The following is a 24,223-nucleotide window of genomic DNA, read 5'->3' as shown; positions in this document are numbered from 1 at the left end:
GCCGCAGGACGAGGGTGACAGCATACAAAAAGAAAATATCCTGGACACGCAACCAGAGAGAGAGAAGGGCCCTGAGCTGATAATGTGGCCCTAATCTGAATGACAAGGTCTGCACATTAGCCCTCAAACCAGCCTGTGCTGGGTGTGTGTGCGGGGGGGGGGGGGGGGGGGGGGGGGGTGGTAGATGATGAGGCAGCTAAGGGGGGAGAGGAAGACGAAGATAGAGAGTGAGAAGAATGTGAAGAGACAGGGGTGGGGGAGGAGGGAGAGGGCAGGCAAGGGTGTCCTTCCTTCAAACATGCTGGCCTTAATGGCACAGACAGCTCTGACATTTAACCACTGAATCATTTTTAGATAAGTGGATGTGGTAGTTTGTGTGGGCAGAGCTGTGACTTGTAAAGATTTCAGGAGGCGCTTTTATGGCTAAATATAAAGAGCTAAGGAATAATGGTGTTCAAAGAACATGGACAACCGGCCTAATGGCTAAAAGAACTTCAATTCACGGGTTGATAGAACAGAGGAGAAGCAAGTTGGAGACATAAAGAGGAATTCAATTGCTGTACCAGTTGGAAAAATATGTGCAGGACCCGTAACTGATAGTACTCAATTATTTAGTCTTGAGCACTAACATAACTGGCAGTTGGTATGGTGAAGCTTTGCAGTAGGAAGCCAAAACGGCAATGGGCATCACTCAAGGTGGAATTAGTGTGAATGTGACACAGATAAAAATCGTTATATGCTGAGCAAATTGTGGATAAAAGAAAGTTGTGAAAAAAAGAGGAATGTCAAACCTGCTGCAAGGTGCGCTAACAAAAGAAGACTAGCAGAACAAGTTTGTGTAACGGATACTGTCAAAGTGTCACAATTAGTACCGGGACACTGTCAAAACACCTCAGTAATTTCAAAATGACAGATCATTCTGGAACTGATTGAATTACTCCTAAATAACAAAAGAACCATCGCCGCTCGACATTAAAGAAGCGTGTGAATGTGCTGTTCTTTATTAATGTCAAAGGATATCCTTTCATCAACTGCGGTGAAGGGAGAATATTGGGCCAAAAAAGTGACAAAAAGGAGGGGATTTTTGTGCTACCTTTTGCCAACGTAAGAGCATATATTCTTGCTGTATTCATCCATCTCACTAGGTCTATACATTTGTAAGAGATCTGGGTAAAAAACTAAAACTCAAAATGTCCAAAGCCTGTTTTGTAAATGTAGGCTGTGCTGAATTAGATGCCTCTTATTGCATCGGTACATTTGTCTTCACGGCTTTTAATACAGAATTTGGTCTTTTTTTTTATTTCATGTATCTGAAAAGGTTCTTAAAATAAAAATCTTTCTGGGAGATTTTCATGAGACTCAAAATATTCGGCTTGCAAGAAAAGCACTTAAGTGGAATCCTCAGTTTATGTGTGTCTCCCATTCACTCTGTATGTCCCTCTCCCTTTCTCTCCCTCTCAGGAGGGGGAGGACATTCCTGGCGAAGTTGCTGTGAGTTGTTGCTCTCTGCCTGCAGGTAGAGACCGGCCTCCTCCTGTCTGCCTGTCTACAGATATCATACCGCGACGTGATCTGTTTAGCTGCCTGACTTAATGCTCACCTGCTCTCGTGCCTCCGGCTCAGTGTGTATGTGTGTGTGTGTGTGTGTGTGTGTGTGTGTGTGTGTGTTTATGTGAGTGTGTGTTGACTTCTCCTGTCTCCTCACAGCTGGAAAGGCTTCTTCCTCCGTGTCTGCTGCCCTGCAATTAGAGACACAAAAACACATGGAGAAAAGATAGACTTTTACAAAACCGACAAGATCTTACTAATTTCAAAAACTGATCTAATACTTCTGGCAAACAATAAACAGTTTACAAGAAAATGCACACAAGCTGGGCTGGAGAGAATGAGGCTGATTATGATTATAGTAATTGAGGGAATGTAAGTGAAGAAGGCTGTGTGCGCACTGAATCATGGACATGAAACCCCCTGACATTTGAAAAGAAATTACCATAACTAGAAATAATGTGCATTTCTATCTAAGTTCAAAGGATTTGAATCCCGAAAGGTCCTTTGTACATCTAAAAACATAGAAAAGGGGGTTGAATCCCACTTGTGCAAACATTGGCTGCTTTTTCTCTGTGTTAAAATGCTTTGGAAGCCTCGTGTGCCAAGATTAATACTATGTTGTATATTTTTAAGTTATTTCATCTTCAGGTTGTCACGGCGCTGACAGATGCAGGCTGACGTGTACAGCCACGCTCACAAAACACACACGGACACACTTGAGTAGGGTCTGAGTCCAGCTGGAGGTGGTCTCATGCCAAACCTGCAGGCAGGCTGACTGTATTCATATTCATCACACACACTGATTGGAACTGACAGGACACCCCCACACACACACAAGCACACACACAGTGATTGGAACTGACAGGACAAACACACACAGATGGGAAAAATAATCTACTGGTGAGCAAATCAATATTTTATGGGCAATCTGCTGTCCTAAAAAAAGATATAACAAGAAACCCTTTTGCCACCTCTGCTGCATTATTCTTTCTTATTTTTCTGCATTTTTTTTATCATCCCATTGGAAATCGGAACAGTGCGTTCATAAAAGGAGGGCCATTGAGAAAAGAGATATAGAAGTAGGTGTGAGAGAGTCAGCCACAATTGGATGTAGACTAGCAGCAGTGAATAATGTCATGAGAGAGAGGAGCAGACTGAGGAGAACAATCCAGAAGTGAATAATGGCTGGGAGAGCGACATGAGCGAGAGAGATGGATGAAGAGTGCCTCTCTCTCTCCCGCTCGCTCAACCACACACACAAAGCAGAGACTCCGCAGGGCGCCAAATAATAACCTTCCTTGTCATTATCATCGCCCAGCCAAACCGCTCTCCACTCCTCCTCCTCCCCCCTCTGTCTTCAACACAATCATTGCCCTATCGTTTACAGTGTGCTGCTAAATGGGAACATCAATAGACACATCCATTAGCAGCGCAAGTCCTTTCCTCTCTGATTCTCAAGTGCTTTAATAGCCGGCACACACGCACACACTCTCATGCCGCACCTCGGCCGACTGTTAACCAAACTAGCACTGTGCCGGATAAGCCGAACTGATGGAGTGTGTCATTAAAGCCGGTTAGTAACACGGTTGCTGTGAGGGTGGTGCTGCCATTTAACCTAAAGCTGGAAACATCTGGTTTGTTCTTTTATTTCCTTCTCTATAATTTATTTTTTCATTTTGTATTTTGTATCTAAATCTATACTGTTGGCTGAGCGGTTGAGATACATGTTGAACTAATGAACTATTACTGTTATTATATCCATTAGTAATACATTAATAAACACTTATTTGTATAATTAAAGGACATTTAGGGAACAAGACCACCTTTTTAACCTTTGTCTGAACTTGAGTGACTGTACGTTAGCATGGACAGCTGTTTTACAGTTTAATTAATGAATAAAGAAACCCTGCCCAAACCAATCTAAAACAGTAGCGAAATGAGGAAATGATAAGAAGGGACAAGATGGGCAAACGGAGGGAGTGAGAGGGAGGGAAGGGTTTCCCACAATGCCGCCTCACGCACTGTAATTTCAGCACGCATGTTTTCTTTTGGATGGAGGGCGAAGCAGGATGCTGGGAAGCCTGGGAGGGGCACTGGGTGAGTAAGGGGGGCTGGATATGGGGGTTTGTGGGATGTGTGGTGCGGCCGTTAAACTTGACTCAGGATTGGTTTTGACTGAAATAGAGAAAATATGAAGCAGGCTTTGTACACACACACACACACACACACACACACACACACACACACACACACACACACACACACACACACACACACACACACACACACACACACACACACACACACACACACACACACACACACACACACACACACACACACACACACACACACACACACACACACACACACACACACACACACACACACACACACACACACACACACACACACACACACACACACACACACACACACACACACACACACACACACACACACACACACACACACACACACACACACACACACTTAAAATAGCATTGAATAAATAAAGATTTGCACCAGCACCAATATAGTATTTTTAAATGAATTCAGCTAATTATTTTTGTATTAGTCAATTCAGAGCATTTTGGAATAGAAGTCAGCATCCAATTTGTCTTTAAACTACTAAGAGGAGAACATAGCGGTGGATAATGAGTTTGTTTCCTCACATTCACACCGTTACTATTCCCCTAACTCGGTGGTCTCTGATTCTTACCGTAGCAGGCATGTGTGTGTGAGGCAGGGTGGGGGGAGACCGCAGACAGACTCTTAGTGCCGCTGCATGTGTGCGTTTGAATTTGTGTCTCCTTCATGTCTGGACCTGGACAGAAAACAAACAGAGAAGAAGAAGAAAGCACAGGATAAATTCAGGTGTTGTTTGGTAAACCATGTTATTAAAATGTCACACACACACACACACACACACACACACACACACACACACACACACACACACACACACACACACACACACACACACACACACACACACACACACACACACACACACACACACACACACACACACACACACACACACACACACACACACACACACACACACACACACACACACACACACACACACACACACACACACACACACACACACACACACACACACACACACACACACACACACACACACACACACACACACACACACACACTCTCTTTGATGTGCACTTCAATTATTCAACAGGACAGACTGATGTTTGTAAGCGTATTAGCTGTAAGTCGGCACTTTCATGTCATATGTTCAACAAGCCCATTCACAACTAAATTCCTATTTACACTCTGGGTGGTCTTGAGAAACAATGACAAGCAGCCGCCGTGTGTGTACATTATCACATGATTCTTCTTATAATAAAAAACGTTTGGACCTAGGCAGAGTGGATGAAAGCCGACAACTGCGATGCCCAAGAACAAGAGACGCTCTAACAAAAACATATGGAATCAGCCTTTGAAGCCAATTTGTAAAAACAGATCTAGATTAAAGATGCGAAGAAGTGATTGCGTGTCGCAACGGCTTTTATGTCTCTTCTGATAAAGCTGAAATGTCACTAATGTGCTTCTTCGTGGGGCCCTAGCCTAAATAAAAATAATTTCTGTGTTTGACATGCCCACAGCACGGTGAGGCTGGGAGTGATGAGACAGAATGAATTATGAAAGATTATTTCTGATCTTAACATGGTATTCATCTTAACCTGAAAATATATTGAATATACCAACAAAGTGAGCTAACTGAAAGTCATGTCCTTGACTTTCTTTCAATGAGACGTCAAAAGAAAAGCATTATAAATATTATAAAAGGATAAAACATGTTCTATGTGTATGATGTATGTCTGTTATTTGAAATGATGCACTTTTTCTGCCACCTTTTTTACCCTAGCTAAAGAAAAGAAGAGGGAGAAGTCAAATAGGGCAGCAGATGGTGATACTTCTCATGTTTCTTGTTATTATCATTACTAGAATCATTAAAATACATGACTGTTTTTCCATCATAGTTATTCTCCCCTGATGTTTTCTTTGATTCGAGGGCCATTTGGTCTCCCATGTGACTTATGATGAGTGCAACTGTGTATTCTGAAAGCTGTGGGTTCATGTGTAGTCAATAATCAAACACATAAAAATTACTGTACAAGACATATTCATCACTTTAGTAACTACTTTTGCCCTTATTTATGTCTTTGAGCACCTTGATGTTCGTAGTCCTTGTAGTCGAAAGCTGTCATAGTAGTCGAAGGCTGTCATAGTGCTCTTTGCATCAGGAAAAATGTTGTCCTTGGCAAAATCTACATTTGCTGTTTTAGCATTTATGTACTAACCAGTTTTATTTTTGGTTTTGTGTAAACATTGTAAATATGGGAGTCTTAAACCTTTAACGGGATCCAGGACAAGTTTGACGATCCTAAACTACACATCTCTGTGTGTCTGAGTCTAAGGCCAACTTCAACCTTGACATTTGATTCGCAGTAGTAGCATGTTATGCTCTCATCAATCTTCTTTTTCTTTCATGTCATGCAGTGAGTCCCATGTATATTTTTAAACAATCTAGATTCAGCTTTATGAAACACTCGCTAGATGGCTGTAATAAATGGAGCTGAAAATGTCCTAGAAGTACAATCTTAAAACCTATTTGCAAATGAAAAACATCACACAAAGAAGAGGAATCTTTCCAAAGGGTTGTTTAAAGGTGGCTTGCTAACACAGTGAATTATTGTTCCTCTGAATTCCTCTCACCACTCATAGAGAAAGAACAATGATTGACCTTGGCCGGATGAAAGATTGCTTCAATTGTTAATACTTCACTTTGATGTTAAATACAGTGAAACAGCTGAAGGAGAAATTAAACCTTTTATGCTGCTTAAGAACTGCGCCCCTTGTTTCTCTTTCTAAAGTCCCACTCTGTTCAATTGCCTGCATCTGCCAGAATATGCAATTTACTATTTCTGTCTTGCAGAGGAAATGTATCCTTTAGCTACTGCTCTTGCACGTAGCTTCCTACAACTGCTAGGTTTTTATAACCACGTCCTGCATCATTTCTCTCCTACTTCTCCATTTCTCTCATTGTTTTTGCTCTCTCAAACTCCCATCACTCCCTTTCTCTGCTCCAGTAAGCAGACTTGCTGAACCAAGGGAGGGGACCTCAGTCATTAGGGTCCCGGCACTGAGTCACCAATTCATGCCCTCATTAACAGATCCATATGCTGCTCAGTACATGAAAAAAAAGACGGAGGCCACCCACATCTTTAAGCCCCCTCAAAACACGATGCAACAATAAAAGATGTGTGTTTTCTCTGCCGGCTAAATGAGCCAATTCATGTGAACGGAAAATAAGAAGTTGCAAATTAACAGATGTTTGTGGGTTCCATGGTACACATGGTGTTTATGTGTTAACCAGAAGATCACATTAATCAGGATTGTTTGAAAAGGATTGACTGGTCTGCAGTTTTTGTTCGTTTTCCACAAAATAAAGGAAGCCTTGTATAATTAATGTTTGTTTGGAAGTTGGTCAGAAACAATGTGTGCAAGCTAATTAGACATACTTGATGTTATAATATTTAATCCTGCATATCCAGCTACCATTAAAAAACACGTACCTTCAAAAAGGAAAACGAATATTACAATTACCGATTTGTCTTGGGTTCTTTGAGCTAAATATGTGCACATTGAAAAAATATCTTAAATAGTAGGGATGTACATATTTCTACTGTAACGGTATATATAAAATGCTTCTTTTTTTTGTTTACATAAAGATCAACATGAATCTGTAAGGTTAAGTAAGATGTATCAAATATTAAGGGATCCAGATAAATGGACTGAAGTTACATTCCAAATGACTAATTGTTTAGTGATCTCCATGAGTGTACCTACATGGATGTTCTGTACCCACTGTTCTGATCAGTTCATTTGTTTGGTCTGCTGTGCTATCAGACATGGAAACAAGTGACATGGCTGTTTGCATTTGTACCTTTAATGTCTGAACATACTGTATACTGATCTTTGTGCTTTGTCTGTATATGTCTGTTTTCTAACAATATTGTACCTGTTTATAATAAAACTAGCACAGGCATGTAGAGCTAGACCACCCATAGCAGTTACCCAAACACCCTCCTTACTCACAAAAAAAAGAAGAAAAGAAAGTCACTAGTCTTAATTATATCCATTCTCTGGGCGTGTCTTTCTTCCCAAAACAGACATCTGAGGAGCCCCCCCCATCAACAGGCCACAAACCTCAGCGAAGCCTTATGGAAAGAACTTTTTGACGAACACATCGACTTTAGATGAAAATAAACCTATTCAGTACTTTGTGGAGTTATTTTTTACTGAGGTTACAAAGACAATTTGACTTTATATCATTGACTGTAGGATTATCTCCTCCTGTACCCTGAGACCTTTAAATGATCCCAGACTTGTACAGTTCCTGCAGAGGTTGTTTTGATAACAAAATCTGCAGGACGTAATAGAAAAGTGGGTGAGTTGTTAGCCATATCAAAACAAAGAGGTCGTATGAAATGCCATCAATATCAAAATCTGTATAAAGCCAGTCCCTTGGATGTTCACGCACACACACGAACATTGTAATAAAAAGGCGCCTGCTCATGGGAGAAGGTTGTTGTGACTGCACTGTTCTTTTCATGATCTATAATCAAGCTGGCAGTACGAGGGGGGCAACAAAGCGTTGTCCGCATTCAGAAAATAAAGACATAAAGAGATAGAGTCTACAGGCAGGAGCACAGCAGCTATCTGCCAGGTACATCCTCCTAGGGCTTTGATCCTCTGCCAACTTCTCTCTTTGTTGTTTTTTTCAACTACTGTGATGTTTAGTTGAGATGCAAAGAGATTCCAAGCGTCTACTAAGGAGGACTCCTAACATCTGTAATGCTGCAAAAAATAAAAGCACCATCCAAAAAAAGCTAATTTAAGATGGACGGGGCCAAAAATAAACAAAATGGCCATCACCCTGTCTTCTTTCTAATCTTTTCAAAATGATATCGACCAAGGATCAAGGGGTTAATCTGCGTCTGTTGTATTTTAGTGGAGATGCTATCGAAGGCCATTTGTTCCAAGCTGCGAAGCTAATGACCCTGAGCAGACGCTTGGCGTTTGGCCGGAAGAGCAAGGGAAGGTAAGTAACCTCATATATTCTCGGGGGCTGAGCTAATGAGAGGGAATGGGAATATGAGCTACGGTCCATCATCTACTTAGGACCCAGACAGCAGTGCCGTCGTCCTCCCGTGAGTATGTGTGTGAGTATGTGTGCACACACACACACACACACACACACACACACACACACACACACACACACACACACACACACACACACACACACACACACACACACACACACACACACACACACACACACACACACACACACACACACACACACACACACACACACACACACACACACACACACACACACACACACACACACACACACACACACACACACACACACACACACACACACACACACTAATAGGAAACCCAACCATCCTCCTCCTTTTGCACCTAATATTACGCCTGTCTTCTTAAGTAAATGCACGATGTGTAGCGTTTTGTCATCAATAAGTCAATACCACATTAATTCCGAGACATTGGTATTATTACAAGGAGTTCCATCATCAAGACAGCCGGAAGCTTCCTTTGGCCTTTTACCTGCAGTGTGTACATTTTGTCAGTCAGCTGATTGCGCATATCCTGCATCTTTTGGGAATAAACCACCATTAATCTTACAAAGATATGAGATACAAAATCCAACACGTTACACCATTAAAGTTTATTGATTGCTGTTGAGAAGTAACCTAATTATTCTTAATAATAAAGGCCAGTAGAGGTGTGCATTTCAACATCAGTTTCAGGGTTGTGTGCATTCTTTATCGTTATCGAAAACAAAGTGGGTTCAGCTGAGTGTGGATGCCAAGGCAATGTGAGGCTGAGTGAAATCTGCTGTGATGGGAAAGCAGCAGGGAGTCCACTTCTCTGCTTTCATTTGATTCAAGTCGAGTCTGGCTGCGTCTTTCACTCCTCTGGCACGCACACACAAATGTATGCTTATGTTTGTGGAACAAGTGAATGGGGGCAGAAATATATACTATACTGCATTCTGTGTAGATGTATGTGTGTGTATACGTATGTGTGTGACAGTAATACCTCCAATGGCAGACTAATGATAGGTCTTATCGACTCCCAGCAGTGAATGCAGGCCTTTGTCTCCTCTCGGGACGCATTATGGAAAGCTTAGGGGGCTGCCTTTGACTCCTTTTCATTCTGCCATACACTGATAAAACCCAGCAGAAAAAAGGTGACTGTTATACAGCTCCTGTAGCGTGGCAAGTTGAGACACAATACACCTCATTGCCCCTGCTATCAAAATAAGCAAAAGTTGTTCGCACGGCTCATGAACTCAGAATAAGTCACTGACAAAAGATAAGAATGTACTCTGGAATTTTCATTCTGGAAAACAAAAGTCACAATGCCTGAAATTACCATTATTATTATTTTTCTTATATACACCACATAGGATGTCTAGATGACAACCACAAAATGCCAATGAAAAGTGGACAGTTAAGGTTTCGAAATACAATTATAATGATATACAAGCTATATTACTCTTGACTATATGGCATTGTTGTTGTCATTTCAATTTGTTTAGCGGTTATATACTCAAAGATTAAAGAATAGAAAACATGTTTCTTCTTTTGGTGACATTTTTTATTTTTCCATCTACCCATGATGCATCTGTCAAAACTCTAGAATCTGGTTAGCCTACATACAACATATCTGCATGTAGTTAAAGGCTTTCATTTTGAAAGCTATCTTTTATAACTCATGCTCCCAAACATTTCATAAGATATTGATATTAACTGCGTTTTCCATTCAAATCAATCTGCAGTCATGTTTACAATGATTGGAGTTTCACAGTGTCAACTAAATGCATCTTTCCTCTGCCTCTGAAGACTTTAGTAAGTTACTGTGCTTACTTTAGGCTTAGTCTGGGCAGGGTCCCTTAGACAAGCAGTTTATGATATGAAAATGTTCTTTCTCAGTTTTAATTTCCTTATCTCTGCCCCGTCATGCCCATCTATCCATTATCCATCCATCTGTCCATCGTTCAATCCATCCATCCATTTTGAAACTGTTGTGGCTTCAAACTCAATGAAAGCTCTCATTATAATCTTTAATCCTCTGATGGTTGGCGGGTGTCTTGGCTGAGGGGGAAAATACTTTGATGGAGGAGCACTCTGTTGTTCTACGCTTTCCTTTGTGTGGACACAAATGTTAGCATTTTCAACACTTGTCCATCAGGCTTTTATGCCTGTTCCCTAACTAGGGTGTTTTCTACAACCCTCATCATTGTAAATCATCAGCATAATTTGCGGGTAGTTTTGTGTGACCGTGAAACTACCAATTACTCGCTCTGTCCCTGCAGTCATGCAGTGAATCAATATGAGTTGACGGAGTGACTCATTTGCCTGTCATTTCTCATATGCGTTTTTTGAAATATGAAACCGTGTGACACATTGTGACTTTAGCCTTGTAACCCCACCTTTGTATACACAAATGGACACCAACAGTATACCACAGTGGTTCTAGAGTCCAGTAGCTTTTTAAAGCCAGCTTAGACAGACTTGGCTGCTCCTGAAAACCCTTTCCCCCCCGGAGCAAAGGGCAGACACACTTGAGGAAAAAGGGGGGAGAAGAAAGAGCAGTGGCATGTCTTGATTCTTGCTTACAACATCCTCCATCTTTTTCCTTTCACGTTTCCCCAGAGTACGTTTGCACAATTTGACCAGTTCCAAACACGATAAGGGTTATGTGTAGCTGTACAACTTGTGACTCCACTAATCCCTGTTGGTTGAATCAAAAGAATGACGAAAAAAAGAAGGCAGTTCTACCTCGAACGAGTTCAAAATACACCTCCATTTAAAAACAGCTTTGTCAAACTGGGGTGATTTGGAAAGAGATTTTAAATTTAGTGAATTCCCGCCATTACAAATGTGGCCATTTTGTTTTCAAACCATCATCCTGGGCCACGGCAACCCTGACAATGTCTTTTATCATCATCATCATCATCATCATCATCATCATCCCGTCTTTTAAAATGCTGGACTTTGATTGGTGGTTATGAGCAGTAGAAAGATGGGAGCGCACATCAACAATGTAAGAGATAAAGGTCCTATTGCACAGCAGAAGTTGTAGGAAAAGGACATTTGGACTGGCAGGGCACTCCAGCGAGGCAGTAAGTATTATTTTCTGTCACAGCTTGAATTGCATTATTGCCAATGTTACAGGGAAGATATTTAATGTTAATCCTGTTAATGCCCACATATGCATTCCCTTTTGGTTGTATCATGATCGTTTCTTTACCTATATCCAAATAAATTGTTGAAGCTTTTATAATCTGTATTTTAGGGAATGAAGAAAGAAGAGAGGATGACAAGAACTGAGAAAAACACCATTTTATTTTCTCACAATAAATGATTTACTGCTGCTTTCAGGCTCACACAGAGAGATTGTGCTGAGAGACTGCTCGCTTTGGGAACCCCTGAAACACAGTTAAAACAATACGGTGGCTCTTTTCCCAGTTCCAATTCTCTGTTTTGCCTTGTGGCCATGCTGTTCCCCTCAGTGCTTTTTTAACTCCTTGCATCCCGGACATGTTTGACTTTTTTTTTGTAATTGTAATGGAAGCTGAAAAAACCAATACAAAATGGATTCTCTGTGTTCAGAGGCAACAGTGACGGACTTTTATCTGTTATAACATATTCAGAGTTTGTATGCAATGTTGTGTATATTGCCTATTTAATATCAAAGGAATTACAGAAGACAGACAAAAGAGAAGTTGAGGATGCAGTGTATTCAGCCAGGATGGTTGTTTTCACCAGGTGGCTGTGGCTCAACGCCGGGGACACACAAAAAACAAACATAGTCCCATTTAAACACGTAATACATACACACATGCATGAATACACCAAACCCTTCCAGCTGAGTCAGGTGGAAGGGCAACAGAAGACAGACACACACAAGACAATTTATAACCCCTGCAAAAACTGAGCTCTCTTACCTCTCTTTCATCACCTTTGTCTTTTCTCCATTTCATCTTCTGCTTCCCTTCCTTCCCTCTGCGGTGAAGGCTAACGCTGCTAGCGTTCATTCTGTTTCTTCTTCTGCAAGCTCCTTTAATGGACAAGAAAAGGAAGCGGAAACAAAACCATTAAAAATCGGTTAGAAAATGAAGGTATCAGCGCCACACATAAACAAATATAATACTCCATTCATAAAAATAGGCCTTGTGGGATTCCAGTTATTGCTGCTAAAATTCAGTTATCTTTCAAAACAAGTTTCTTACTCCCCATGTTGAAATCATGTGAACCACATTGGGGGAAAAAATCGATGCAGTTGATGACCTAGAGAAGCAAGTGCTTACAGAAATGTTTTAAGTCATTTTCGTATGTTTTTTTTTTATCTTCCTAGGTGCTGGGTAACTATTTTAGAATCCAACCTAAACATCCTGAGGAATGCTGAGCAACAAACACCAGTGTTGTATTTGAAAAGTTGAGCAAGATTCCTCAATGTAAAGAAGAGGTTCAAGTTGGGGTCAGAGAGCACTGACTAGGAAAGCAATGGCAAATAGGAGCCATAGAATGATGAACACGTTTCTGTATGGCGGAATAATTGCCATTTACAGGTTTGCCTAAGTGCATCTGCTTGTTACTGTGTCCGATTCATCCTTCAGTTTTTGTTTGTGGAGGCTAAATGGAGGCGTAAATGTGCTGCTCGGAGAATGGTTTTATCGTGGCCTTACAGCTTCATAAATTGACAGGGTATGTGTTTATATGTGTGTATAGGTGGTGTCTTAGCGCACTGATGAAATTGCTAACAGCTGTGACAGCAGTGATCGTGGAGACACACATACACACCATCTCATTTCTAGCATAAAGCTGCACAGATAAAGCACGCGGGTTAAGCAAATATTGTACAATGGCCAGGAAACAATGAACCATGCCATCCCCCCCCCCCCCCTATCTCTCCCACTCACACACTGTAGCGTTAGCGAGAGTGTGGCAACTGTGTGCTACTGTGTGTGTGTGAAAAAAATGACTGGCACTGCTTGTCCTCTTTATTAATGTGAACAGAACAGACTCCCCTGCTCCCCTCCCATTCATTTTAATCTCTATTCTTAGTGATGAACCTCCTCAGTCACACTCTTGCTCCGTCTGTACCGCACCCCCGCCCCCTCCCCCAGCCTGGTGTCCACCATCCGCAAAACCCCAGCGAGGCGGCAACAGTGCTCCTTTGTTTGCCCTCCTCCCCCTCCTCTCTTTTTGCCCCCTCGCCCTGCCCCGGACGATGCTGGTTGGCGGGGACGGAGGCATGCCTTGACAGGAACGCCGGAGATGAGGAAGGGGGCGGGGGGGGGAACGAAAGATAGAGGGAGGGACTGATAGGGGAGAAACATTTAAAAAGGGAGGAGGAGATCATATTGGGGACGGGGGGGGAATAGGGGCATTAGTCATTTTTCAGTCATTCTTTCATTCCTGTACTTTTCTGTCCATTCAGCAATCACATGAGAGGGGCTTCTCAGAGTGTGTTTGTGGGGAGGAGGGGTTGGGTTTGGAGGGACTACACCCTTCTTGAACCCACTGACTGCATCATACCAAGAAACTGAAGAAAGTTGTTTGCAGAAGTTTATTTCTGGTTTTGACTAGAAGGCTAATTATAACACCAAAGTAAAGAAGGAGAAGAGAAAATTAAATCTGGATTTTGTTATGCTGTGAAGAACAAACACTAAAAAAAAAAAAAAAAACATATTCCTTGGCTTTTCCATGTCATGGTTTGAAATGTGTTTGATATTTCAACAGGCAATTTGTAAAGTACACAACTTGTAATTTCTCATTTATGAAAAGAAAATACTGGAGCTGCCCACTGAGGTTATTCAAGACGTAATTTTAGCCGTTTCATTCTGGTACCACTGCTAGGGCGGCAAACCCAGTTCCCCAATGGCATAAATACTGCTCTTGTAATGGGGCCTGGGGCATGTCTCATTTGAAAGTAGGGAGACAGCAAAGTAGATCAAAACCTTTTCCCCTTGGCCAAAAAAACTTGCACACACACAGATACCCTGGCAGCGCCAAGGCAATCGGATCATTAACCCAAACTAATCTACAAACATTATGTTTATAGAGATCTTTGTCCAGCTTAGGCGTATACGCACAGCCAAGACGTGCTAATTCACTCTCTGTGCTTGTGTGACAGTTATATGTTTTCTTTGTAAGCTATATGTGTGTCAGCACTGCTGTGCATGTCATGTCTCTCAGTGTGCATGCGTGTACACTTTGTGTTTCATGGCTGCCTGTGTCTACAGTGTCTACTGTGACAGACAGAGAGAGAACATGACAGAGAAGGCAAAAAAAGGGTTTGAGCGCAAGTGCAAATGTGTGCACAAATGTGTGTGTGCTGTGACTGCCAGCGATGCAGCACACAGCCTTGATCTAGAATGCGGCTTCTCTCAGAGTACCCGCTGCGTCTGCTTCATCAGTCAATAGGACAGATGAAGTCAGACTCCTGCCGTGCTGTGAAGAAAAACTGTGGCTTGCGTGTGCGATTGTGTGTGTGTTTCTGTATGCAAGGAGGACGAATGCCCTCGGGGTGAACGTGGCAGACATGATGCAAAACATTCAAGGCTTCCTGCCCAAACAATAATCACCCACATCAGATTTGCTTTTCTGTACCACTAGAAATAGTCAGACTCCATTTGAAAGCTGACTTACTTAGGCTGATATTTTTACAAGTGATTTAACCTTACCTCCTACAACTTTTTCCATGTCTCAGAAGATGTCACACAATAAAGATGTTTCTGTGTGTCAGCTAAATTCAATTGACTTCAATCATTTTCACACCTCTTGAGGTTGTGGGAAGAGATGTAACTACATTTGGAAGCATTATCCACCAAAATCCCACCGAGATTGAACTGATTTGATACTACATACTGCTTCTTCTACAATGTAATATAAGACATATTAAAAAAAAGGACCATTAAACACGTTCCATTGGTCGAATCAGACTATCACCGTGAATCCAAGAAAAGTAAATTACGCACAAACATCCCTTTGATGAAAGAAAAAATGAAAGGGCTTATTAAAAAAAACTTGGGGTAAAAGGTTTTGGTTTTGGAAAATACTTAAAAAGTAAAAAAACTGAAATCAAGTCAACTTGTGATATTTTTGTATTGTTTGAAACATTCCCTGTCAAATAAAAATCCTGTGAGAATCTAAACAAAGGCAGACCATAAACACCTAAAACAGCCACTCACAAGTGCGGGAAGGCTAAAATGTTAAAAATACCTTGTTGGGTGTCACCTCCCGGTGTATTTAATCATCTGCAAAGAAAGGTACGCCCTTGAAGAGGTACATTATAAGCACTTGTATATTGAGACAAAGGGATGAGTAACGATTAGTCATTGCAGTGTACGTTTGAGAGTCAAAATGAGCAGCAGTTCGACTTGAAAATAGCTGAGAAAGAGAGACTAAGTAAGTATAGTGTTGCCATAGTTCACAATTTGATTCAGCATAAAGACATTTTGCCAACCTCTTTTTAGAAATATGGTTTAGCAGTAGAGGCTTTGTCCATGTTTGGATGTGTATTTCTCCTAACATTTTTGTAGAAAAGGATTTGAATACAGATCAATTCAAAACACTTTACTGTATTTTAACTAGTGTTTATGGAATTACAGGCAAGCGGTCAAATACACCTTTAATTTGTATTGCATTGGATTTAGGCCAGGATTTAGATTTTTTCCTTTTTAAAATGGTCATTATTTGCAATGCAATCAAGACCATAATTTAATTTCACGATTCCAATTGAAGTAATTAAGATTTTAAAATGGTAAATGTAGCTGTACAGAAATAGTAAGAAACTAGATTTGGGACTATTTTGTCACTGGGAAGAGGAATGTGTGTAATTTCCTGGTGCTCCAAGTGGCTTGAATGCAGCCACAGCAGCCATTTCTCCCACAGCGCCTACATCCTCCAAAACTGTTTTGGGAGCTTTTGCGAGTAGCAAAACTGTTTTATTTGAATTCAATATAACTTTGGATATTTGGCCATGGCTCAGTGCTCTCTTTGTGAGCCATTGTGTGGAGATGAATGAATCTTTCTTCCAAATTTCACAAAGAGATACACTGTGTAAAACCATAGAAACACCTTTGAGACCATTAAACTACATTTACCCTTTGAGACCATTTCAAACTACCTTTGAGGCACCCGAAATAGGCCTCTTTATATAAACTGCTAAAACAAGTATTAAGCTTTAGATTCAATGTAACCCCTACTATACCGTTACACTTGTACAGTATATCACAGATCTTCTTTGATGAATGGAAATATTTTATAACTTTTTTTCTTAAGATTCCTTTCAACAGCCTTTACACGAGAACAAGAGTGCATTCGTGATAGCATTGGAACCAATGCCATAACAGCCCATTCTACAAATTAGAAAAAAACTAGATAAGCAAAGATGTAAGATTTGAGAAATCATGTGACGCAATTGCTTTAAAACAATTTTTGATTTAGTGTTAGAATAGAAAATAGGCAGCAATGCACAAATAAAAACGCAGTGTATGAAAAAATTGGCTTTATAGTTTCTCGACCCTAAAATGAAGTTACTTAAAATAAAAAAAATCCAGACATGAAATCCTGTGTCAGTTCATAATCCGAGATACCCTTATTGCAAAGGCGCATTGTGTGATTTGACATTGTACCAACGCCTGACGCCCAAACAAAGGAACCGGTGCAGGCCTCGAGGGGGCAGATGACAAACACTCCTAAACCAAGGCCAGACATAATCCCCCGCCCTTCACCCCGCCAACTCCGCGAAACCCCACAACAAACCCACAGCGGAGGGGGAATTATTCAGAACATATTAGGGAGGTGAAGGAGGCCAGGCACTGAGGGACTCTCCCCACTTGGCTGTCCTAATCATCGGAGAAAACCTCTCAAGAGGCAGACCCCCGACCAATCCCCTTCCCACCTACAAACCCCAACCCCCTAACGCATGACCCAGACACGTCCAGGAGAGTTTACAAGGGCGGGCTGCCATGAAGTGGGGAAGCTGACCAAAATGAACAGCCCCCCCGGGAGGTGTTCTTTAATTGTCCATCTTCTTGGTCCAAATTAAACAAGCTTGAGCGCATTCAAGTAACCATACTGACACACACCCCTCCCATCACCACCATCGCACTTTTTTAACAGATTGGCACGTTCCATAGAGCATGCCACTGATGCAGAATGATGAGCGGGACCCTATTGTCTCGTTATATTGTCTTCAATTAGGCAGGAGATGATGGGAGACAATGAGAGAAGCATTTGTAATCATGAGCACCCCAAACTCAAGCTGGGAAACAGAACTTCATTATGCCCAATGGTCCCTCGTCGGCGATAAAACCCAGAATATGTTTGGTTCATCCGAAGGAAGTTTTCAAGCATAAATGGCTCGGAAAGAAGTGAGTCACCAGGAAAGACTGTAGGGGGTTCTGAAACTGAAAAGAAACACCAATATGGGTAGTCTGTGCACTTACCTGAACTCTCCTTTTATGCACACTTACCATCATGGCATGGAAAGTTCTAAAAGACAACATAGAGGGTTTTATTGAAATAAAAAGAGAAATGGAGAAGTTATTAAAATAAGCCCCCCGGCTTATACTTTAAGAGGAACAAGAAACGTGGTTCTTTTTGCAGCTTTTCGAGGGATGAACTTGCGAGAAAAATAGTGTAGCAATGATGTCTTTTTATCTTCACATTAATGTTGTACAAGCTTAGCACTGAGAACAGAAGCTCTGGCAGCAGTGGTGTCAGCTCAGAGCCATCTGTAGAAATTAGACTGCTTTAAGACGGAGAAAGAAAAACTCGAGAGCGCATTATCTGCTTTTACCTGGAGAACATTCAGCTGAGACTTGACTATAACCCGACACATTGCCGGCTTTGTCGCTCACCAGGTCATTTAAATCACCTTCCACGGTGGCGGTTAGGTTTTGATAGAACTATCCAACCGGACAAATAGAGCTTTCATAAAAATGTGCAAATGATTTCTTTCAACTGTGATCGCAGCGGTATTGTTCCCCCATCCCTGACCCCCCATTCCCCCACCGCGTCGTTCCTCTCCTCACAGCACAAAGAGATAATCTGAGAGGAACACTCGCACCAGCTACGACACATTGTCAAACCAAAACCTGGGTGATTTTTTTTTTCTTTAAATCATGTAAGTGACGCATGAGGTAAAAGCCATCATCCATGGAGGACAACAGAAGGGTTAGCGAAGTAGCTGCAAATGTCTGCCTATACACACACTGCGGGGGATTACACATTATGCTCCATTTTACTCATCTATTCCTTCAGCTGTTCTACCACATGTACAGTATCACAGAGATGCAAAAACGTTTCGGTTTTGCCCCCATTTGCAGATGAAATCAGTCTGCTACGGGTGCCAGTAGGAGGGATATCCGTCAAGCCGAGCAGCCCTAGGGCCAAACAACCTTTCCTGCAAGGCCCCACTCCCTTATCTGATTCCAACAGACAGGGGGAGATGATGGCCATGCCAGCCAGAGCTTTAGATTTTTTAAACTATATCCCTTAGCTTTCACGCAGCTTTATTGATTGCCCACTCATCTCATTGTATTGCACCGCTAAAAGAGCGATTTGAAAATACTCCATTTGTAATGTGATAACCCAGATTAGGATGGCAGAGAGGTGGACTGACACTTATCCTCCGTTTGTCCAAGTCTCCAGCACCGTCTATGGTTATTCTTGTAGATCAGCCCTGTCAAGTTTCTCCTTGCCTAGAGCACAGATGACCCCTATCTTTCCAATGTTCTATTGTTTATTTTGTATAAAATCGGAAATGGTAAGGATATGGTCCACTCCTAGGCCTCACCTTTTATGAATAAGAATGGTGAAACCAACCACATTTAACATGCACTCATTTATTCCCAAGTGCAACATGGGTAAATGGAATAATGACATGCTACAAAAGCAGTCTGGTTGATGCTAACTGTATTTCTCCAGGAGCTTTCAGGTTCATTCATGATTGTTTTTGACCACAGGCTGAATGTTAAATGTGCTCATCGACCGCTGTGGACATGACACATTCCTCTGTGTTGAACAGCTCCCAGCGACAGTACAGAGTAGGAAGCATCTGCCTCTTTACTCCACCCAGATGGCAGCAGAAAGTATGTAAAGTGGTTCATTAACCTTACAGTGCTTTAACCAGTGGGCCATGCAGAGGGCTCGTTCCATCCGGGTTTTCTTGAATTGTATTAACGCCCATTAATGGCATCGCGAAACTTTCCCTAATAGCCTGAGGTGATTCTCTGTTATGTTATCAAACATTGTAGTAATTATACATGACATCCCTCTGATTAACAGTCCTGTGATTATTGCACCATGTCAGATCATCTTTTTTCCGCCAGTTTTAAAGACAGTCATCCATTTTCTTCCCGAGAACATATTTCAAAGGAAGAATAAAGGGGGGTCTTATATGATTGCAATGCTCCCCCACCCCCAACAAGCAGGCTCGGATCTTTAACCCCTGACAATAGAATGGCATGAAGAAAAAAAACAGGGGGTGAAAATGTTGAGAGGATCTGTGCTTTCACATGGCGTTTCCCCCGACTGCTTGCAGAGTGTGTGAAAAATAAGCTTGCAGTGTGTGTCTGTCAGCGAGCTGCCAGCAGTGAGGTCTTGCACCTGGAGCAGAGAGGAGCATGCAAAGGGTCAAGGGTCACCTCGTGGGCTAAACAGGATTGGAGTTCTCCATCTTCCTAAAAAGGCCAGATGACCCCTGCGGCTGCATAGCACAACCTGAGCTTTTCACACAGTCCTTCCTTCCCTTCTCTTCTTCCTCTCTCGTTCAGCTCTTTTTTCTTTACTCCTTTGGAAAGGCGCAGTAATCCATAATCCACTCAACTATCAGCAGCTCAATTATCCCTCCCGTTTGCCCATTTTCTCCCCTCGGATGGAGATTCAAAAACAATTAACCTCTTCACGGCTGGGGACTTTTCCCAGGGAAGGGCATGGAGGTAATTGAATGACTCCAACATTTACATTCCTGACCATGACTTCACTCCTTCACGCATAAATCTGGTTACCGTAAATCCTAATCGGTGGCTTTGTGATTCTCCAATGTCATTATCATGGATGTTGTATTAGCACGCTATAAAGACAGTATTTCACTTCAAGCAGGATTTAATGGGACAATTTGTTCATGTTTACATAACACCCCTTTGACCTACTTAAACCTTAATATATTGACATCATTTGAAGTCAACTATGTAAACAGATGAATGATTGGGACAATTATGCCTTCAAATAACCTCAAATAGTAATAATTCTGGTTCTAAACTCAGAACACCATGCTCTCCTATAAACTAATACAATTACAACAACAACTATTTCACACCAAGTGTCTATAAGCTATGGCGCATCCCCCCACATCCTCAGCCAATAAAATGTTGTCTTCTCGCCCTTCGTTATGGAGGGGCCCCCTATTCATCTCCAGGTAGAAAACCTCAAAGTGTAGGAGGGAAGAACAGCTTGTTGCACCCATTGAGCTTTTTATTACTTCCCCCTTCAAAGGGTGGTGGCAGATGAGGAGACATCCTCAATCTGTGATACACAGAAAACAAACAAGTTGCAGGATTTTGGTTGAAGCTCTGTGCACATTTTAGAACACTTGTTATTCAAACAATATTTCTGAGAAGATTGCATGGTTAAGGGGAACCGAGAGAACCCATTCCCCGCTGTTAGGGCATAATCTTTCAAAAGTGGTCATCATTGGCAAAAAAAACTCCAAAAATAATTTGGCTATATCATACAACTAAACTTATATATGTCACACAAAGACTCCACTCCAACAAACCATTTTCCATAAAGCAAGCTAGCTTTCTTATCTAGCTAACCCAGAAGCAGCCAAATGATTTAATCCCTAACCAACACACATCGAGGAAACAAAGGCACGTATTCCTCGGAAAACGGAAGACACTCCTAAAGAGGAATTTGTCCATCAAAGAAATTCACACATTCAAACATTTGACCAACTCCAACCTCTAATTAGTGTTTTCTCCATCCTTTCACTACTTCAAAAGCCATATCGGCTTAAGCCCCAAGTCAAAGCCGCCTACACAGATAGTGACGTGATGCGACAGACAGCGTCTGACGGCCTCATTTAAAGTCTGCGGTACAGTAACAATGGAATCTTTGAGTAGAAATTATTTCAAAAAAGATCGCATTCGTTAATAATAAAATGATGTATTGCATTGATCCCAACTGCATTTTTAAATTAAGGTTTAACATTGTAAAAATGGACTTACTTAAAACAGAGAACCCATCAAGCTTGGTAGGACAGAAAAATATCAGCTACAATAGAACAATTAAATGTAACCCTTTAAAGATGAGCCAAGTAGAACCGCAAATAAACCCTAGCTAATTGAACAAAATAGAGACAAAATGAAAAAACCTACAGGCAACATGGCCATAACTATTCTTGCAGACGCTTGCCAGAAAAGCATAGCTGAAATCTCACACTAACACACACACACACACACGCACAGAAGAAGTCTTTGATGTTTCCTCATAAGTGTGTGTATTGCAGCTGTGTGAGTCACCCATCCATTCAAGGTCCATAGGCTACACAGTGGCAGCAACAGAAGCAGTAGCAATGAAACTGCAACCCTGTACCCCCCAACCCCCACACGTACACGAACGAACAATATAGCTTGTCTTGATTGTGGATGGAGAGAGAGAGAGAGAGAGTGAGTGAGGCAGAGGAATGGGCTGTGTCAGCCAGGCCAGGATGGGGTTAATAAAAGAGGAGAAGAAGAAGAAAACCTCAAACAACTGGCTGTGCTCCAGACTGACTGAAACTTCTCTTGATCATTATGTCTAGCATTCAGGTGTCTGGGTTAGGACTGACTGGAGGTGGTAGTTAGGTTGAGGGTGGTGTAGATAACACAGCAGCCAGACAAAGAGGGAATGAGAGGGCTGCCTGCACCAGCATCAAGGAGAGGGAGGGAGCAACAAGAAGAAAAAGGGAGGTTATACAAATTTCATTTGACAATCCTTTGCAGAAGTGACATTCTGTATCGGTTTTCTTTTTTTTTTCAGCTCCCCTCCCTTCTCACCCCTCCAGAGCACCGCCTCAGAGAATGGAGCAGACAGATTTTATAGGTCCTAATTAAAGCCATCTGAAGTCTTTCAAAACATCAAATGGCCCCGGTCCCCCGCTCTTTCCCTCTGATTGTGCAGAAATCATGGAAAATCAGAGGGTACCTTTTCTGCTTTCCTAAATGTACCCACATTTTGCAGCAGCCACCCTTTCTACTGTCTTGACCCCACTACCCCCTAATTTCCAATCTGCAAACTACATGACCTAATTGAGTGTATTTTAAATGTACTGTATTTTTTGACATAAATGTGTATAGAGGAAGAACTAAAAATAAAAATGCATTTCAGCTTTTGATCTTTGCATGACCTGTGTCTACACTTTTCACTTTTTGTCATATCCTGCATTGGATATATGTCACAAAAGGTTATTGAAGGTCCACCCTTATCCTGTCTGGCCAGCTCAAGTGAAGTGCAGCCCTGATTCAGTGTGCTTCAAGAACTCAATTTTTTTCCTCTTTCTCTCCTGTCCCCCCCTAATTGTCCTCATTGAGCCGTGTGGACCGGTTGCACAGCCAGCTGCCTCGGGTCAGCGGTTGTACCGTGTGCTTTTTATCTATATTCCATGCTATGGCGCTGCGCTTAGACAGCCACATATAATGAGAACATTCACAGAGACGCACAAAGAATGTCGAATGTACAAAATTAACTTTTAGACGACTCAAGCATTAAGTGAAGTCACATGTGTTTAGCAATAAAAGCCTATAGACCGTTTAAAAATGTTTAATTCACCTTTAAATGTAACCTAGAAAAACAAATCAGAAAGCACACAGCACAAGTGCCACATGCAGTCACGATTTTAAAACCAAAAAATAGGACTAGATTATAAATAAAACGACTTATTTCTTGAATGGTAGCAGTAAGTAACAGATAAGAACCATATAAATATATTAGGTTGCCTACTTACGATTCATTTCAGTAACTTCTGTGCGTTATTGTCTCGCTTCGTGACTCTCCGGTCTTTTGGAGACGGAAAAAAGTCTGTTCCTCCAGCGAAGGGGTCTCACTCTCGGCGACAGGCTGGTCATCTTCATCTGATGGTGATAAAGTTTGCATAAGATAACACCTGGTTAAATCTGCCGAGGACAGTGGACGTCCGATTCCGCCGGTGTCAAAGTCTTCAGTGATGCCTGCACTCGCCGGGATTGAGTGCTGAGAGGAGAGGGAGCGCACAGAAGGACGTCATGTGAGCAGGGGAGAGGTGCGCCATTCGCCAGTTGGGGATCAGTATATAATAAGGCAGAGCTCTGTACGCCATTGGCTCAGGACATGAGCGGACCTCCCCATTTGGCTGTGCGCAAGAATGTGAGTGCGGCTCAATGTTCATAATTTTCAACAGGGGGGGTTGGCGGGGGGCAGTAAGTAACAAATTGTTCCAAAGATCTGTTTTTTGTAGCCTAACACGGAAGCCAGAGCAGCGAAATTAACGTATTCTGTTTCCT

General features: G+C 41.9%; 1 long non-coding RNA gene across 1 annotated transcript; it reads right to left on the bottom strand.

The window, feature by feature from the left end:
• Positions 1–166: 166 nt before the first annotated feature.
• LOC307015831 lies at positions 167–23,921 on the bottom strand. The gene is made up of 4 exons (XR_013801654.1): positions 23,689–23,921; positions 12,635–12,747; positions 4,271–4,375; positions 167–1,739 (listed from the first exon to the last, which is right to left on the bottom strand). It is a non-coding gene; the product is annotated as an uncharacterized lncRNA (long non-coding RNA).
• Positions 23,922–24,223: the final 302 nt, after the last annotated feature.

Source organism: Notothenia rossii, assembly GCF_949606895.1.
Source record: "Notothenia rossii genome assembly, chromosome: 1".
NCBI classification, from domain to species: domain Eukaryota; kingdom Metazoa; phylum Chordata; class Actinopteri; order Perciformes; family Nototheniidae; genus Notothenia; species Notothenia rossii.
The sequence above is the reverse complement of the archived record's forward strand: the minus strand, read 5'-3'. Positions and strand labels throughout refer to the sequence as shown.